The sequence below is a fragment of the Podarcis erhardii genome (genome assembly GCF_964252035.2).
Source record: "Podarcis erhardii genome assembly, chromosome: 7".
In the NCBI taxonomy this organism is placed as follows: Eukaryota; Metazoa; Chordata; class Lepidosauria; order Squamata; family Lacertidae; genus Podarcis; species Podarcis erhardii.
In genome coordinates, this window is record NC_138511.1 from 85774885 (window position 1) to 85788485 (window position 13601).

The 13601-nt window shown below is 48.7% G+C and overlaps 1 pseudogene across 1 annotated transcript; it reads right to left on the reverse strand.

Moving 5' to 3' along the window:
• Positions 1–7387: 7387 nt before the first annotated feature.
• Positions 7388–8984, reverse strand: LOC309346645 (adenosine receptor A1 pseudogene; annotated as a pseudogene). Its single transcript has one exon. The product of its transcript is annotated as an adenosine receptor A1 pseudogene (transcript).
• Positions 8985–13601: the final 4617 nt, after the last annotated feature.

Here is a 13601-nt window from a genome sequence, read left to right on the forward strand (position 1 = left end):
TTTCTGCTTTTTTGTTTGGCACAGGCTCTCTTCTGCCTGGTGAAGTTTTTGATGGCAGTGAAGGGAATGGGAATCTTGTGGCTGGTGGGAGCTGAGCTGTGGGTTACCGTATTTTTCGCTCTATAGGACGCACTTTTCCCCCTCCAAAAATGAAGGGGAAATGTGTGTGCGTCCTATTCAGCGAATGCAGGCTTTCACTGAAGCCTGGAGAGCAAGAGGGGTCGGTGCACACCAACTCCTCTCGCTCTCCAGGCTTCAGGAAGCTATCTGCAAGCCTTGAGAGTCGGGAGTGCCCGACAAGCTCCGAAGGCTTGCGGATAGCAGCCCGGGGAGCGCAGCGCTGTGCACCCCGGGCTTCAGGCAGCTATCCGCAAACCTTCAGAGCGCTGCCCCAGCCCGCAAGCTCCGGGAATAGCAGCAAGGCTGCACGCAAATTTTTCCCCCCCTTTATTCCCCCCCCCAAAATAAACTAGGTGCGCCCTATAGAGCGAAAAATACGGTACATGCTCAGAGCCTGAAGTCCTCTGTGCTGAGAACATTAGATAGGAAAAGAAGCCACACCCCAAACGGAAAGCTTTTGACTTCTCCCACTGATATAGGTCTATCCATATCCCCACCCCTTATCAGCATTCCCTACAGCTGACCAGCAAGCGCAGCAAAACATCTTCATTTGGTATGAGAACAGAAGTTGTGTTCTGGGCCCTGGTGGCTTCACTGACTTGGACAGAGCTGCCTGCAAGTCCTAGAGTTTGGAACAAGCCTGCTGTTGAGGCATGTAGGTTTTAGCTAAAAGGTAGAGAAAAGTTCTTCACCATTCCTTAAAAATATCTCCAGACTCTTAAAAACTTAACATGTATTGGTCAGAAAGAAACCTAGAGACTGAATAATACAATATGCCTGTTCAGTCATGCCATGGTAACTCAGATGTTTGGGCTCCTGAACGCCGCAAACCCAGAAGTGAGTGTTCTGGTTTGCAAATGTTCTTTAGAACCCGAATGTCCGATGGGGCTTCCACAGATTCTAATTGGCCGCAGAAGCTTCCTGCAGCCAATCGGAAGCCACCCTTTGGTTTCCGAACGTTTTGGAAGTCAAACGGACTTCCGGAACGGATTCTGTTTGACTTCCAAGGTACAACTGTACTTGAAACAAAATTTGCACCAATTTGCAGTCTTGGGAATTTTCAAATTCATATCCAAAAACATTGCATAAATGTACTGATCAGCAGCAGCGGATGGAGGGATTATTGGGTTGTCTTTGTTCTTATTTTTATGGTGTATTTTGTGTTTTTGATACTGTAATTTTATGTTGTGAACCACCCTGAGATCTATAGGTATAGGGCAGTGTACAAATTTAATTAACAACAGCAACAACTGCAGGGGAGGGATGCTTTTGCATCAATTTGCCAGCATCGGAATTTCATTATATATTCTTTAAAAATTTGATAGCATCCTTGTTGAGTGTTGTAAACCCAGACAAACGAAGTGACCATTGCAATTTATTTTTACCACAATTTATTCATATACTGCTGTTTGGGCTCCCAAAGCTTTGAACAGAGTATTAAAACAAAATACACAACGGAGCGCAAGAAAGTGCCATAAATCAGTCATCAAGCCAAACAATATAAGAGCAGGACCGCAATGAAGAAAAGCCTTCCTAAGCTAGAAAATTAAAAGCTGTGCTCCCCAACTGCGCATCCCACACACCTGGGGGCTGGAAACTTGAACAATGAAATATTCTGTGTGGTTTTTTAAAATACAAAATTGTGTTAGAAAAATGTTTCCCAAGTTCAATTTAGTAGCACAGGAAGCTGCCTAATACAGAACATTAATGATCTCCCTCAGTGCTGTCTTCACTGACTGGCAGAAGCTCTCCAGGGCTTTTAGACTGGATACAGTCCCCTACTTGGGAGATGCCAGGGACTGAGCAAAGGACTTGCTGCATTCAGATCAGATGCTCCACCACTGAGCTGCAGCCATTTCCCTTTGCCTCTTAAGTAGAACACTGTAACTCTTCATAAAACATGACGCTTTGGGGCTGTTCTTCCTGTAACCCCCTGCTTACTGAGGCTAATGGGATTTGCAGTCTGAACCATCTGGGAGGCCACCAGGTTGAGGAAAGCTAGGATTGTTCCTAAACCCCAAAGCTGTCTCCCTGTAGTATTTCAGCCTGCTTCTTGTGCTGATGGCTGTGCCTGGTATCTATTCCTCTCTATTGTGTGTGCATCTCTTCCTTTCCCTATGTCAGCATGAGCTCATTCCTTCGGCCCAGCTGGCTTCCTGCCAGCACCCAGGTGAAACCCTAACCCTCTCCAGCCTCTGAAAGTGACTTTGTCTTGCTTTGATACAGGGCAAACCTTTTACCGCCTAGTGCGTCCTACGAGCTGTGTCTTAAGCATTGCTTAAAAACAAATTTACTTAAAGTATCGGTTACCCCCTAGGGGAGGGCAATCAGTCAACGCGCACAGCAACACAAACCTGCTGCTACATTGGGGAATTTTATACAGGGACAGATGGACGAATCGTCAGAAGGTGCCTGGCGGAGGGGGGACGGACGGACGACTAGGCTACTTGGGGTGCCCTGTGCTTTTTTCAGCATGGTAGATACAGAGGAAGGGATTTGAGAAAAGATTTCAGGCTCATAGGCACTGCATTGAGCGAGGAGTGCAGAGGCCCATCAAATTAAGAAAGACTTGGGATATTGCTGAGGTCTTAAAAACTAACCACTTCTCCCCGAAGATGAAACACAAAAAGTGCACCTCGGAATTTTGAAGCTCAGTGGGAACTGTTAACAAGCTGGAAATGGTAATTAATTACGTGTCTGAATCTGGTGAATTTTGGCATTCACAGGTGAGCGCTGATGGTTCCAGGTTTTTTCTTACATGTCTGAATAATGGATGTGCTTTTGTGCTTTCTGGGTGTAACAGTCCAGTAAATGCTAACTGCTGAATTTTGAAACTTCCCAAAGCTCATCCATTAAGTCAGCCCCTCTGCTCCGTTCTAACGCCCCAACACGGATTCTGCGCCCGAAGCTGTGAAGGGCGGGTGGTGGTGGTTTGTGACGAGAGGATGCTGAGCTCGAAGGATGCTGAGCGTGATTTGAGCTGCTTATCACTCGAGAGCCTTCCGCACAGGGGGAAAAGGTGGTACTTGTGCAGGAGGAAATGGTAGCTGGAGTCTGGGAGCCAAAACTGGCTCCTCCACATTCAGGACATTTCTATCAAGAGACTCGAGGTGGGATAAATAGAGTCACCAACTTGTTTCCTATCCAGCCGCTGATGAAACTCTGGCTGTGCCTACTTACTTTCAGCAGTGCCCCTCAGGTGTTCAGAGTGGTCTTCTTTGGCAATCACTCATAGCCGAGTAAGATTGTCTTCCAAAAACACGGTTTTAACAATGAGTCCGTAAGTGACTGTGGAGGCCAATTCTGGATCCACACATCCTTCCACAGCGGGGACACAGGTTTCCAGGCGGGAGTTGATCACGGTGAGGGTTTGCCAAACGTGCCTTCCTCTTAGCACGTTTCTCCCTTTCACCCTGAATTCAAACGTCTTCAAAGTCCATGACACCTTTGGTAAAGGCTGTTCTCCAACTGGAGCGCTCGCAGGCCAGTGTTTCCCAGTTGTCGGTGTTTATACTACATTTTTTTTAGATTTGCCTTGAGAGAGTCTTTGAACCTCTTTTGCTGACCACCAGCATTACGCTTTCCATTTTTAAGTTCGGAATAGAGTACAGTGGTGCCCCGCAAGATGAACGCCCCGCTAGACGAAAGGGTTTTCCGTTTTGGAGGCGCTTCGCAAAACGAATTTCCCTATGGGCTTGCTTCGCAAGACGAAATGTCTTGCGAGTTCCTGCGGGTTTTTTCCCCTCCCCCCCTTTCCTAAGCCGCTAAGCCGCTTATCAGCTGATCCGCTGATAATCCGCTTATCAGCTGATCCGCTAAAAGCCGCTAAACCGCTAATAGCGCTAATCCACTAAGCTGTCAATGGGCTTGCTTCGCAAGACGAAAAAACCGCTATACGAAGAGCCTCACGGAACGGATTAATTTCGTCTTGCGAGGCACCACTGTACGTAGTTGCTTTGGAAGACGATCATCAGGCATCCGCACAACATGACCAGTCCAAAGAAGTTGATGTTGAAAGAATCATTGCTTCGACACTGGTGATCTTTGCTTCTTCCAGTACACTGGCATTAGTTTACCTGTCTCCCTAAGTGTAAAATTTTCCGGAGACACCGTTGATGGAATCTTTCAAGGAGTTGGAGATGGCATTTACAAGTGGCCCATGTTTCACATGAATAGAGTATGCATCATGGAACAAGTGCACTCTGGACTTGCAAGCAGGTTGTAGGTAGGGCTGGCCAAAGGGGAGACCACCCAGACTGCAGTTCCAGGAAATATATCCAATATGCAGATGGTGTAAGTTACTTCTGCACATCTATGGAAATCGGTGATTAGCAGACTTCCTGCAAAAGATCCTGGGCCTGAGGCAATGGATATCTTTCTCAACAGCATGTTGACTCCTCTGCTTTGCAAGGTGTGAATTGGCCCGTAGTGAATAAGCCTTTTGGAAGTGTTTCAGAGTCCCCTGATAAAGCAGGCGGCTCTAGCCAATTTCTCTCTTCTCTCCCCCCAACATCCCACCCCCTCCCCCAGCCAGCCAGCCCGGCCATCCATCCATCCAGGCAAGGAGATCCAGCTCAATATTGCAGCTCGGGTTTAGCGCAGGACGGGGCTCCAATTTCGACAAGTCAGAGGTTTCTGCAGAGGCGACAACTGACGTTCAGGAAACAGGGAGACAGCGGAGTCCTGATGATTAATTCAGGATGAAAGGGAGAGGAGGCTGATAAGGGGAAGCTTGAGAACTGCCAGGTCCTGGCTGGACCCATCAATACCTCTCGCCAGCTTGAAGCCCAAAGCACTGGAGAAGACCATAAGAAGAGGGTGAGGCCAGTGGTCCATCTCGCCCTGTTCTCAGGTGGCCAAGCAGATACTTCTGGGGACCCTGAGCACAAGACGAGCCTCTCAGCTTGTAGTCCCTGGAGACTAGTATTGAGAAGCATCACTGCCTCTGACAATGCACCACAGCCATTGCGGCTGTTGTTTAGTTGTTTAGTTGTGTCCGCCTCTTCGTGACCCCTGGACCAGAGCACGCCAGGCACTCCTGTCTTCCACTGTCTCCTGCAGTTTGCTCAAACTCATGCTGGCAGCTTCGAAAACACTGTCCCACCATCTCGTCCTCTGTTGTCCCCTTCTCCTTGTGCCCTCCATCTTTCCCAACATCAGGGTCTTTTCCAGGGAGTCTTCTCTTCTCATGAGGTGGCCAAAGTCTTGGAACCTCAGCTTCAGGATCTGTCCTTCCAGGGAGCACTCAGGGCTGATTTCTTTAGTAGCCATCCATAGACCTCCATGAATTTATCGAATCCTCTTTTAAAGCTATCCAAGTTGGCAGCCGCCGCTGCCTCTTGCAGGAGCGAATTCCATAATTTAACTCTGCGCAGCATGAGGGAGAACTTCCTTTTATCCGTCCCGAATCTTCCAACCTTCAGTTTGGATGTCCCTGAGTTCTGGAATTATGAGAGAGAGAGAAAAACCTCTGCCTGCTTTCGCCATGCCATGCGTAGTTTTTATACACTTAAGCAGAGGTTGTATACCTGAAGGAGCATCTCCACCCCCATCATTCAGCCCAGACACTGAGGTCCAGCGCCGAGGGCCTTCTGGCGGTTTCCTCACTGCGAGAAGTGAGGTAACAAGGAACCAGGCAGAGGGCCTTCTCGGTGGTGGCGCCTGCCCTGTGGAACGCCCTCCCAGCAGATGTCAAGGCAATAAACAACTATTTTACTTTTAAAAGACAATGATGTATTGCTTTAATATTCAGTTGGAAGCTGCCCAGAGTGGCTGGGGAAACCCAGCCAGATGGGCGGGGTATAAATATATTATTATTATTATTATTATTATTATTATCATTATTATTATTATTATTATTAATTATTATTATTATTAATACCCTGCCCATCTGGCTGGGTTTCCCCAGCCACTCTGGCCGGCTTCCAACAAAATATTAAAATACAGTAATGCATCAAACATTAAAAGCTTCCCTAAACAGGGCTGCCTTCAGACGTCTTCTCAAAGTCTGGTAGTTGTTGTTCTCTTTGACATCTGATGGGAGGGCGTTCCACAGGGCGGGTGCCACTACCGAGAAGGCCCTCTGCCTGGTTCCCTATAATCTCACTTCTCGCAGCGAGGGAACCGCCAGAAGGCCCTTGGAGCTGGATCTCAGTGTCCGGGCTGAACAATGGGGATGGAGACACTCCTTCAGGTATACTGGGCCGAGGCCATTGAGGGCTTTAAAGGTCAGCACCGACACTTTGAATTGTGATCGGAAACGTACTGGAATACCAGGTCTTTCAGGACTGGTATTATATAGTCTCTTGTAGTTTCTAGGTCACCTTCAAAGGTAGCCCCACGTAGAGCGCATTGCAGTAGTCCAAACAGGAGATAACTAGAGCACGCGCCACTCTGGCGAGACTGAATTTGGGACTGGAAAAATTAGAAACCAAGAGAACCTGAAACTGACAGGTTTGCACAGCCCCATTCAGGATAGCATTTCAACAGCATACACAGGGAAATGTTATGATTCCTCACTCCAGCTGAGTCTAGCTGGTGCTCTTGCTTTCTCTCTTCAGGAATTAAAAGTGGCGATGGGCAGCACAGGAAGGGGCTTGGGGACTTAAATGTGTGCGAAGTCTTGGAGCACCCTCTTGTGGAGAACGTAGATACCAAATCTCATGCAGCAACCGGTTTATAAAACTAATGAAAGGTCGGAAGGGAGCTGGTGTCATTCCCTGTCTCCCCATAATCCTAGCCGCCCCCCAGCACACAACTCAAGGGACTTGTCCAGTTAAAACAATGTCAGATGGAAGACCTTCCCACAGCACACAATTCATATGCTATGTCCCAATAGCAAAACGGGTATATTCTGATGTAGCTGAAATAGCCCAACCTGTCCTCAAGGGGGAGAGGAACTTCCCAGCTTTGCATAAGTCTTTTTGGGGAGGGAAACCCTATGGCGGGAGAGGTTTAGAAACCCAAAAACACCCCATTGGCGACCGAGCATGCCCAGGGGACAGGGGATGCAACTGATTGTTGGGTAAGGGACAAAATGGAATTAAGTGGAACGGAGTGTCCACGAAAGGGCATGACTGGCCTGGCTGGAACCCTGACCTGGAGCGCTCTTAGGGATGGGAGGGGAATTGGAGTCACTTCACATTTAAAAGCAAGCTTGTACTTTCTGAAATGTGGACAGAAACCCAGCCATCCTTTCTCTGAATTTTGCAATGCAAAAAGTCACGCGGCACAAAAATGCCCATATCATAGTGTGCATATTAAGGCACAGGTGAGCATCAAGGATGTTCCAAAATGCGTTGTATTAAGGGAAATCGCCTTGCAAAAATGCATCTGTGAGGGAAAGGTGCATGCAAAACGTGTACATGCAAGGGAAATTTTTCACTAAAATGCTGGTGAATTTTCGTGAAGACTTCTTAATGGAAAATGTTAGTTGTTGTGGAAATGTAGAGAGCAGAATTTAAGATGGGAAAGGTTGGAAAAGGAGTGAAATTTGACATCTTCACCCATCTGTGTTCTGCAGGTGGACGGTCACATCAGGAAGTTGTAGCGGAAACTGGTCCATTCGGGTGAACAGGGGCACTGCCCCACCAACCTCAGTCACCCTCAGCCAACCGCCTCCCTTCCTGCCTCCCTGAGTACAACCTGCCATCGGCTCTGGCACTACCTGCTGTCAGCCTCCTGCCTTGCATTCCCGCCAGCCTCAAGCTGAGAATATGCATTCACTTCCCTGGCAAAGACAGATTCCGAAGAGGCACCTCCGAGACGTTGGAAGGCGTTATCCTGGAGGTGGAGAAGGCATCCGTGGAAGGGGAGGAGCAGATGCCCGTAAAGGTGCTCTCGAAGGCTTTCCGGAAGGATCTCATGCGGAAGACGTAGATGACTGGGTTGATGGCGGAGTTGGCATGTGAGAGGATGATGGAGGCCAGGATGAGCTGGTTTGGGATGGGGCAGGTGGGGCAGAGCAGCATGACCGTGTTGAGAATGTGGACCGGGAGCCAGCAGACAGTGAAGAAAAAGAGGATGATGAACAGCGACGTGGCCGTCTGCAGCTCTTTGCGGACAATCATCCGCCGCCTCTCCTGGGCGCTGACGTCCACCTCTCCCTCGGCCACCTTGCGGATTTGCTGTTTGACCTCCAGGAAGATGCGCCCGTATAGGACCATCATGACCAGCAGAGGAGCCAGCATGCAGGCCATGAAGTTGAAGTAGACCATGTAGGTGTTGGTGATGATGTCATTGAAGAGGCACTCCCCGCTGGCCGGCAAGGGCTTGTGCCAGCCCATCATGGGCAGCAGGCCGATCAGAAGAGCTAGCACCCAGGACGCCAAGATCACCAGGAGAGCGTTGAGGGGGCTCATCCAGGTTTTGTACTGGAAAGGCTTGAGGATGGAGATATACCTCTCGACAGCGATGGCCAGCAGCCCGAAGACGGAGGCTTGCGTCAACACCAGCAGCATGCACAACATCAGGAGGCAGAGCTGCGAGCGGTAGCGGGGCAAACCCAGGTCGGTAAATTGGGCAAAAGGGATGACCACTGCCCCAACCAAGACGTCTGCCACGGCCAGTGAGACGAGGAAGTAGTTTGTGACGACAGCCCGCAGCTTCCGGCTCTGAAGGACGACGGCGCAGATGAAGACGTTGCCCACGATGGAGAACAGCGCGATCAGGCTCTCGCTCAGCAAGTAGGGGACGTCCAGGGCCGGAGGCGACGTGGCGTTCACGGCTTGGAGCGGCTGCTGCTGCATGGACAGCGAATGGTCATAGGCAGCCATTATGGAGCAGCAGCCATGTTGACGCTGTTAGGGAAAAGCTCACCCGACTCTGCAGGTTGCTAGGCCCTTGTGAGTCCTGAGGAAGTCCAGGAGTCTGTGAAATGGGGCAGGGAAGGGGGGAAGAGTTCAGTCAATTTATAAATAGGTATTGCATACCCTCCAACGTTTCTCTGAGGGAAATAGGGACATCCTATCCAATAATAAAAAGGTACGCGGGTGGCGCTGTGGGTTAAACCACAGAGCCTAGGGCTTGCCGATCAAAAGGTTGGTTCGAATCCCCACAACAGGGCGAGCTCCCGTTGCTCGGTCCCTGCTCCTGCCAACCTAGCGGTTCGAAAGCACGTCAAAGTGCAAGTAGATAAATAGGTACTGCTCCGGCGGGAAGGCAAACACCATTTCCGTGCGCTGCTCTGGTTCTCCAGAAGCGGCTTAGTCATGCTGGCCACATGACCCGGAAGCTGTACGCTGGCTCCCTCGGCCAATAAAGCGAGATGAGCGCCGCAACCCCAGAGTCGGTCACGACTGGACCTAACGTTCAGGGGTCCCTTTACCTTTACTATCTAATAATAATAATACAGTGGAACCTTGGTTGTCAAACGTAATCTGTTCCGGAAGACCATTTGACTTCCAAAACGTTTGACAACCGAGGCGCAATGGGTGGTTGGAAAATTCCATTGAAAAAATGGAAAAACACACCTTGGAAGCCGTTCGAATTCTGAGGTGCGTTCAGAAATGGAAGCATTCACTTCCGAGTTTTCGGCATTTGAAAACTGAAACATTTGGCTTCCGAGATGCTCGAAAACCGAGGTTCCATTGTAATAGTAATAATAATAATAAGATTAATAATAATAATAATAATAATACACTGCCCTTCTGACTGGGTTGCCCCAGCCACTCTGGGCATCTTCCAACATATATAAAAACACAATGAAACATTAACATTTTTAAAACTCCCCTATCCAGGACTGCCTTCAGATGTCTGGTAAAGGCGGCATAGTCACTTATCTCCTTGGCTCGGGGATCGCATAACTCCATACCCTCCAACATTTCTCTGATGAAAATAGGGACATCCTCAGGAAAAGTGGGACATTTTGGAATCAAATCAGAAACCAGGAAAGCTTCTGTAAATCCGGGACTGTCCCTGGAAAACAGGGACACTTGGAGGGTCTGTTACTGCCGCATCTACTACATATTTTGAAAGCTGTACATGTTTCCTATACATTTGAACACCCCTTAAAAGATCATAACCAAGTTTCACATGTTGGTTCTTGAGATGGAGAAGGAAGTTTGTCCTCTATGTTTAGGTGCCATTGTTAATCAACATAGTGCTGGGCTGAACCTTTCAGAACTGCACTGATTTTTCACAATGCACTGAATTTTTTGGTTTATCAGAATTCCTGAGCGATGCCGGGTACAGTGGTGCCTCGCAAGACGAAAAGAATCCGTTCCGCGAGTCTCTTCGTCTAGCGGTTTTTTCGTCTTGCGAAGCAAGCCCATTGACGGCTTAGCGGATTAGTGCTATTAGCGGTTTAGCGGCTTTTAGCGGCTTATCGGTTTAGCGGATAAGCGGCTTAGCGGCTTAGAAATGGGGGGGGGGGAACCCGCAGGAACTCGCAAGACATTTTCGTCTTGCGAAGCAAGCCCATAGGAAATTTGTTTTGCGAAGCACCTCCAAAACAGAAAACTCTTTCGTCTAGCAAGTTTTCCATCTTGCAAGGCATTCGTCTTGCGGGGCACCACTGTACTATATATTAGGGGCACCTCTTAAGATATTGTAACCAAGTTTTGAATGATGGTTCCTGAGATCGAGGAGATCTGTGCCTGGAAACTGTTGGACACCATATCAAATCAAGATGGCAGCCGGAACCTTTCAAAACTACACTGATTTCTTTTGTTTGTTTCTTTCTTAGAACTACCAAGCGACACCAGGAATGAGGCATGTTATTATTTACTTATTATATATTACTATCTGCCCTTTGTCAGAAGGTCTCAGGCTGGGTTACATTAATATAAAATAAAACCTTTAAAACAGTTTAGTGGTACCTCAGGTTACAGACGCTTCAGGTTACAGACGCTTCAGGTTACAGACTCCGCTAACCCTGAAATAGTACCTTGGGTTAAGAACTTTGCTTCAGGATAAGAACAGAAATCATGTGGCAGCAGTGCGGCGGCAGCGGGAGGCCCCATTAGCTAAAGTGGTGCTTCAGGTTAAGAACAGTTTCAGGTTAAGAACAGACCTCCAGAATGAATTAAGTTCTTAACCCGAGGTACCACTGTACTTGCATTGACTGACCCAAACTTCTCTGATAAATCAGGACTCTCTTTTGCACCGAAGGCACCTTAAAAGTGGAGTCTTTGCGGCTGATTCTTCCACTTCCACTCAGACCGTTCCACTTACAAATATATGACAGCGTTCACAGATTTCATCTTTCTTCTGTACCTGTGGTTTTCCAGACACTCTTCATTCAGGGAATGGCACCCTTTCCACATGGACTCATCTGCTGGGCGAGGTGTGAGAGCGAAAGAGAGGGAATCTGCTCAGTGAAGAGGATTTAGGGGGAATGTGTTAAACTGCACCCTCAATTCACGCCAGGCACTGTTTGTGGCATCATTGCTCCCCTCAAAATGTACCCCAAATGCTTTAGGTAAAGGTAAAGGGACCCCTGACCATTAGATCCAGTCGCGGACGACTCTGGGGTTGCGGCGCTCATCTCGCTTTACTGGCCGAGGGAGCCGGTGTACAGCTTCCGGGTCATGTGGCCAGCATGACTAAGCCGCTTCTGGTGAACCAGAGCAGCGCACGGAAACGCCGTTTACCTTCCCGCCGGAGCGGTACCTATTTATCTACTTGCACTCTGACGTGCTTTCGAAATGCTAGGTTGGCAGGAGCAGGGACCGAGCAACGGGAGCTCACCCTGTCACGGGGATTCGAACCGCTGACCTTCTGATCGGCAAGTCCTGGCTGTGGTTTAACCCACAGCGCCACCTGCGTCCCAAATGCTCTAGCTAACAGAAAATTGCAGGGGAAGAATGCTAGCGGCCGACAAACATTATCACTGCCATTATTTATCTTCTCATTAAGGAAGCTGATAAGTTTCCAGGAAACCCAAGGGGGTCCTGTCTGAAGAACACAGAAACGTGGGAAGATGTTCAGACTATTGGTCTATCTAGTTTGGTATGGTCTATAGCACACGGGTGGCACTGTGGGTTAAACCACAGAGCCTAGGACTTGCTGATCAGAAGGTCAGCGGTTCGAATCCCCGCGGCTCTGTCCCTGCTCCTGCCAACCTAGCAGTTCAAAAGCACGTCAAAGTGCAAGTAGATAAATAGGTACCACTCTGGCGGGAAGGTAAACGGCGTTTCCGTGCACTGCTCTGGTTCGCCAGAAGCAGCTTAGTCATGCTGGCCACATGACCCGGAAAAACTGTCTGCGGACAAACGCCAGCTCCCTCGGCCTGTAAAGCGAGATGAGCGCCACAACCCCAGAGTCATCTGCGACTGGACTTAGCAGTCAGGGGTCCCTTTACCTTTTTAGTGCTTTAAATTGGTGGCATGAAAGCGTCCCAGCTCAGCCCGTTTGTCCTTCTGCCTCTGTTTTGTCTACGCTGACTAGCCAGCGACACACAACTTATTTGTCAAGGGTCAGATGGCTTCCTCCCAGGTTTCAGGACCGTTCTTTCCCATACTTCCTCCAAATATATAGAATCATAGAACTGTAGAGTTGGAAGGGACCCTGAACATCATCTAGACCAACCCCCTGCCATGCAGACGGCCCATATGGGGTTCGAACCTGCAACCATGGCCTTATCAGCATCATGATCTAACCAACTATCTCCAGCTTCAATCTGACACAAATATTTTTGCCAATCACTCTTAAGACGTAAGAGGAGGACACACACACAACCCCAAACCCAAACTAAATATTAGTTATGTATTTCACACAAAAAATCCGGGGCACAGATTTTCCCTCGAAAAGGAGGTAGTTGGATGTTCTTGGGTGGAAGGGAATTTGTGGGGAGTAAAATAAGTCGCATTTCCAAAGCCTGCTTCAAGGCACAACCACCAGTCCTCGCATTCCCCCGCCCTCAGTGTGTTGCCAGGTGTTTGGGGCGAAGGCCCATGGCACAAGTTGGCACAATAATTCCATATGCTAATTTGTATGTCAGGCTGCCTGTTGGAAATGAAAGGGGTGGCCGGCCGATCTCTCGCCAGCAGTGCCCTTTGCGAACTACATAGCTGCTTTTCCCGCAGAGTAAAAATAATATTTTTTAAAGGGCACCCCCCCAAGACCACCCTTTAACCCTTGCCTCTCTCCCCACCGTTTACCCGGCTGCACTTTTAATTAACAGCTTCCCCTCCCTGTTTGCTAACTCCTCCGCACCGACGATGATCTCTGGGTCCAGCATTAACAAGTACAAATCGGGCAACATTATTTTTAGTTTCCCAAGCGTTAAAGAGGCCAAGCTAGGAGTGATAAAGGGGGAATTTAGACCTCTGGGCAGTTGGGATAGCACAGCCTAATTCAGGTCTTAAAACAGGGGTCAGCAAACTTTTTTAGCAGGGGGCCGGTCCACTGTCCCTCAGACCTTGTGGGGGGCTGGACTATATTTTTTGGGGGGGGAAATGAACGAATTCCTATGCCCCACAAATAACCCAGAGATGCATTTTAAATAAAAGCACACATTCTACTCATGTAAAAACATCAGG